Source organism: Mobula hypostoma, chromosome 12, assembly GCF_963921235.1.
Source record: "Mobula hypostoma chromosome 12, sMobHyp1.1, whole genome shotgun sequence".
Classification (NCBI taxonomy): Eukaryota; Metazoa; Chordata; class Chondrichthyes; order Myliobatiformes; family Myliobatidae; genus Mobula; species Mobula hypostoma.
In genome coordinates, this window is record NC_086108.1 from 59,920,478 (window position 1) to 59,926,762 (window position 6,285).

The following is a 6,285-nucleotide window of genomic DNA, read 5'->3' on the forward strand; positions in this document are numbered from 1 at the left end:
GGATCTTGGGTAGGAGGTAGAAACGGGAAGTGCAAGGTGTGGGAACTATAAGGTTGGTCGCAGTGGAGGGGAGATCCCCTGAGCGGATAAAGTCAGTGATGGTGTGGGAGACAATGGCCTGGTGCTCCTTAGCAGGGTCACGATCGAGGGGTAAATAAGAAGAGGTATCCGCGAGTTGTCGCTGTGCCTCGGCAAGGTAGAGGTCACTACACCGGACTACAACAGCACCCCCCTTATCGGCAGGTTTAATAGTAAGGTTAGGATTAGTGCAGAGGGAGTGGAGAGCAGAGCGTTAGTTAGTCCTGAGGAAGTGTCTCCTGACGAAGGGTCTCGGCCTGAAACGTCGACTGTACCTCTTCCTAGAGATGCTGCCTGGCCTGCTGCCTTCACCAGCAACTTTGATGTGTGTTGCTTGAATTTCCAGCATCTGCAGATTTCCTGTTGTTTCCAGTTAACCCAGTTACAACATATATATGGTTTCCCATATTCACCCCTCCCTTTTTTTTTAAAAAGAGTCGCACGGGGTGAAGTGACTGACAATATTTACAACAAGTATACTTACAGGTGAAGTCTATCAGGCGGTCGAGTCCGTCGCTGTGATCTACGTAGCACCGGTGGTAATTGCACCGGCGATGGCGGTTGTGCTGGCTCCGGCCTGACTTCAGGTGCCAGCACTTTAGGCATTGCTTATCCCTCGTGTGTGTGCGTCGCGCCCGGTATGGGAGTGTCGTGTGGTATCTGTGTAGGGTTTGGAGTGTGCGGTGTCTCGTAGGTAGATACATTGGTGGGTACGGGGTCAATAGTCACCACAGAGTGTTCAGGGTAGGGGCCCGGTGCTCTTGCGGGCGCCAGGTCGCGGATGGAGACCGTGTCCTCCCGCCCATCAGGTAAAACCACATGGGCATACTGGGGGTTCGCATGAAGTAAGTGCACCCGCTTGACCATCGGGGAGTATTTATCGCTCCTCGCATGTTTCCAGAGCAGCACTGGCCCCAGAGACGTCAGCCAAGTTGGTAGGGTGGTCCCAGTGGTCGACTTTCTGGGAATAGAAAAGAGTCGCTCATGAGGGCTGGCATTGGTGGCCGTGCATAACAGGGAGCGGATGGAGTGGAGTGCCTCGGGAAGGACCTCCTGCCAGCGGGAGACCGGCAGTCCCTTTGACCTGAGGGCTAAGAGTGTGGCTTTCCACACTGTGCCATTCTCCTTCTCCACCTGTCCATTCCCCCGGGGATTATAGCTCGTGGTCCTACTAGTTGCAATTCCCCTAGCCAGTAGATATTGGCGCAGCTCGTCACTCATAAACGAGGACCCTCTGTCACTGTGGATATAGCATGGGTATCCAAACAGAGTGAAGAGCTTGCGCAGGGCTTTTATAACTGACATGGTAGTGGTGTCGGGGCAGGGGATGGCGAAGGGGAACCGCGAGTACTCGTCAATAATGTTAAGAAAGTACACATTGCGGTCAGTGGAGGGAAGGGGACCCTTAAAGTCAACACTAAGTTGCTCAAAGGGGCGGGTGGCTTTGATGAGTGGTGCCTTTTCAGGTCGGTAGAAGTGCGGTTTGCACTCTGCGCAGACTTGGCAGTCCCTGGTCATCATCCTGATCTCCTCAAGGGAGTAAGGCAGGTTCCGGACTTTCACGAAGTGGAAAAGCCGGGTGACCCCCGGGTGGCAAAGATCTACATGGAGGCCATATAGCCGGTTGATCTGCGCGCCGGCGCACGTTCCCCGGGATAGGGCATCGGAGGGCTCGTTGAGCTTCCCAGGCCTGTACATGATGTCATAGTTGTAGGTGGAGAGTTCGATTCTCCACCTCAGAATTTTATCATTTTTGATTTTGCCCCACTGTTGATTATTAAACATGAATGCGACTGAGCGGTGGTCAGTTAGCAGGGTGAACCTTTTGCAGGCAAGACAGTGCCTCCAGTGCCTAATAGCTTCCATTATGGCCTGGGCCTCTTTCTCCACCGTGGAGTGCCAAATTTCAGGGCCTTGAAGAGTACAGGAGAAGAACGTGACTGGTCTCCCCGCCTGGTTGAGGGTAGCAGCCAGCGCAAAGTCGGAGGCGTCACTCTCTACTTGGAAGGGAATGGCCTCATCCACCGCATGCATTGCTGCTTTGGCAATGTCCCCTTTTATGCGGTTGAAGGCCGCCTGGGCCCCGGCTGAGAGGAGGAATGTGGTGGACTTGACCAGGGGGCGGACCTTGTCTGCGTAGTTAGAGACCCATTAGGTGTAATATGAAAAGAAGCCCAGGCACATTTTGAGGGCTCTGAAGATGTTGGGAAGAGGGAGTTCCAACACGGGGCACATATGGTCGGGGTCAGGAACAATGACTCCATTCTCCACGACACACCCAAGGATAGCAAGTCGGGTGGTACGAATACACACTTGTCCTTGTTATAGGTGAGATTGAAAGCTTTGGCCGCTTGGAGAAATTTTTGGAGGTTGTTGTCGTGATCCTGCCAGTGGTGACCGCAGATGGTGATGTTATCCAGATATGGGAACGTGGCCTTCAGCTGGCACTGCTCCACCATCCGGTCCATTGCCTCTGGAAGAAAGATACCCCATTCGTGACACCGAAGGGGACGCGCAGGAATTGATTAAGCCTGCTGTCCACCTTGAAGGCGGTGTAAGGGCGGTCCTCCTGGCGGATGGAGAGCTGATGGTAAGCAGATTTTAGGTCTACGGTCGAGTACACCTTGTACTGTGCTATCTGATTGACCATATCCGCGATGCGGAGTAGAGGGTACGCGTCGAGCTGCGTGAACCTATTGATGGTCTGGCTATAGTCCACTACCATCCTATTCTTCTCCCCGTTCCGAACAACCACCACCTGCGCCCTCCAAGGACTTGTGCTTGCCTTAATGACCCCCTCCCTGAGCAGCCGCTGCACCTCCGACTTAATGAAGGCTCTGTCCCCCGCGCTGTACCTCCTGCTTTTAGTTGCCACAGGTTAACAGTCTGGGGTCAGGTTGGTGAACAGCGGTGGGGGAGGGATCTTGAGGGTGGAGAGGACGCAAGTGGCGTCGGTGCTGTGGCAGTTGGCATGGTGTTGGATGGGATGTGGGGGTCGGTGTGTGTGTGTGGTCAATAGCGGGGTATGTGACGTATCCCTACGAAACTGGGGATTTATGACAGTAATTGGTGGGAGTGGCCCATCAAACTTTATTGCCACGCTTTTCAGGTGGCTCTGGAAGTTGAGCCCCAATAGCACAGGGGCACACAGTTGAGGCAAGACCAGTAACGTAAAGTCCCGATATTCTGTGCCACTAGAATCACTAAACTAGAGTCACTACACAACCCGTCAGATGTCTGTTGTATGCAACCTGGAAGCCATGGTGACCCTTTGACTTACCGGCCGTATCACGAGTCCGCAATGCTGCACCGTGTCCGGGTGGATAAAACTCTCCGTGCTGCCTGTGTCAAACAGGCAGCTTGTCCTGCACCCCTCCACCAGGATGTCCATCATTGACCTTGCAAGCTGGTGGGGAGCGCTTTGGTCGAGGATCACGGAGACCAGATTTCAGTCACTGTCTTGGTCCGGCGCGGGGGGTGCCCTGTGAGCACTCATTGATCATAGGCAGTGGGAGGGGGCACTGACCAAGATGGCCACCCCCATGTCTCGCACGTGGTGGCGGCGTGCAGGGAAGATGGCGACCCCCATGTCTCGCACAAGGCGCTGCTCGATCCCGCTCACAATTTGGACTTACAGACCTTGACGAAGTGGCCCTTCTTTCCGCAGCTGGAGCAGGTAGCTTGTCGATCCATGCAAAGTTTCCAGGGGTGCTTCTCGAGTCCGCAGAAGTAGCACTTCATGGACTTGTGACTGGCAGCAGCTGAGGTCAATTCGCCAGTGTGTTGCGGGGTCTGAAGCGCCCACGAGGCCGTCAGGGGATCGCGTGCCTGGAGAGACTCGGAGTTATGCAGAGCGGCCTCCAGCCTGTCAGCCAGTTCAATCGCCGAACGTAAGGTAAGGTCAGCTTTTTCCAGCAGCCGCTGGCGCACATACACTGATCTGGTCCCCGTGACGAAGGCGTCTCTCACTAGGAGTTCTGCGTGTTGTGCCGCCGTCAGCTCCTGGCAATTGCAGGCTCGCACGAGTGTCTGTAGGGCCCGGACAAACTCAGCACTTGATTCCCCAGGCCGTTGTTGCCGTGTCGCTAAGCGATGCCGAACATAGACGCTGTTTATCGGCCGCAAGTATTGTTCATTGAGGGCGCTCTTCGCGCCCTTGTAGCTCGGCTGGTCTCTGATCAGCGAATAGACCTGTGGACTGACCCTGGAGTGTAGAACTCTGTGCTTCGCTATGGGGTCGGTCGCTTTAATCTCCTCTAGGTACGCTTCGAAGCAGGCCAGCCAGAGTTCGAAAGCGTTTCCAGCTTCAGGCGTTTGCGGATCGTGGTCTAATTTGTCGGGTCTCAGAGACTGTTCCATGCTTTAAAATTTTCAGCGAATAAAATTGAAGCACCTTCAATAACTCCAAAAGACTGAAGTTGGGTAATATACTGAAAGGCTTTTATTCGCTGTACAATACGACCTCCATGCTGAGTATCTGCCCCCGGGATTGAGGGGGAGGGGCAAGGCAAAATCACCTTTATACAGGAACTATGGGAGGAGCCACAAGGGGAGTCAGCGGAGGGGCGTGTCCAGACAATTAACCCAGTTACAACATATATATGGTTTACCACAGTCAGTACACACCTGATTCATAACCCGCACTGCTCCCCCCCCCCGATAATTGAGTCCCTACTATTACTACTTCCTTTTTACGGGGTTTAGGTTTAGGATTAGAAAGAGTTCTGTAGAGCTCCTCCTTCCTGTCTACCACCTCAGAGGTTTCATGGTCATTGTCGACCATCACTAGATGTTCAAAATGTTTGGATACCTCCAGCTCTGGGGTTGATGCCCCGGACAGTGTGTACCTCTTACTCTGCACTTCCTTCCCACAGTCACCCACCTGTCTCTTTCTTTCCAGCTCTGGAACCTCAACCCGTTGCTCTCTTGTGGTGCACACAATCTCCCTGAAGGACACCTGGAGCACATCTGCCAATTCTCTACAACATTGCAGGACAGCTACTTCCTCTTCAAGTTCAGCCATCCTGTTCCAGAGGTGTTGGATTAGCTGACATTTTTTGCATATGAACTCTCCAGGGGATCAAGTTTCTGCGAATCCGAACATAAAGCAGGATGGCATTGCAGAGGCTGCATTATTATTCTCTTAGAGGGAAAGAACTACAGAACTACTGAAATGGTGGTGCTAAAGATGCCCTTACACTTCCTCCCTCACCACCATTCAGGGCCCCAGACAGTCCTTCCAGGTGAGGCGACACTTCACCTGTGAGTCAGTTGGGGTGATATACTGCATCCATTGGTCCCGGTACAGCCTTCTATATATTGGTGAGGCCCGATGCAGGCTGGGAGACCATTGCACTGAACACCTACGCTCTGTCCGCCAGAGAAAACAGGATCTCCCAGTGGCCACACATTTTAATTCCACATCCCATTCCCATTCTGATATATCTATCCACAGCCTCCTCTACTGTCAAGATGAAGCCACACTCAGGTTGGAGGAACAATACCTTATATTCCGCCTGGGTAGCCTCCAACCTGATGGCATGAACATTGACTTCACTAACTTCCACTAATGCCCCACCTCCCCCTCGTACCCCATCCGTTATTTATTTATTTATATACACACATTCTTTCTCTCAATCCCCTTTTTCTCCCTCTGTCCCTCTGACTATACCCCTTGCCCATCCTCTGGGTTTTTCCCCTCCCCCACTTTTCCTTCTCCCTGGGCCTCCTGTCCCATGATCCTCTCATATCCCTTTTGCCAATCGCCTGTCCAGCTCTTGGCTCCATCCCTCCCCCTCCTGTCTTCTCCTGTCATTTTGGATCTTCCCCTCCCCCTCCCCCTCCCACTTTCAAATCTCTTACTAGCTCTTCTTTCAGTTAGTCCTGATGAAGGGTCTCGGCCCAAAACGTCGACTCTACCTCTTCCTAGAGATGCTGCCTGGCCTGCTGCGTTCACCAGCATTTTTTGTGTGTGTTGCTTGAATTTCCAGCATCTGCAGATTTCCTTGTGTTTGAACTACTGATGGTTAAGTGATTGTATTTATTTAGGTTCTTTAAAGTAGGCTACTATTTATACTACTATTCCTACTTTGCTCCTGATGTACCAGATAGCACCTAACATCTAACGTGGTTGGACGTCCTCTGGACTTTCTAGATTTGTGTTCCCTGATCAAATCACTTTCTCTGCCAGTAAACTCTACCATGAAA

At 52.6% G+C, this 6,285-nt stretch overlaps 1 pseudogene; it reads right to left on the bottom strand.

Moving 5' to 3' along the window:
* Window positions 1–846: 846 nt before the first annotated feature.
* LOC134354528 (uncharacterized) lies at window positions 847–2,866 on the bottom strand (annotated as a pseudogene).
* Window positions 2,867–6,285: the final 3,419 nt, after the last annotated feature.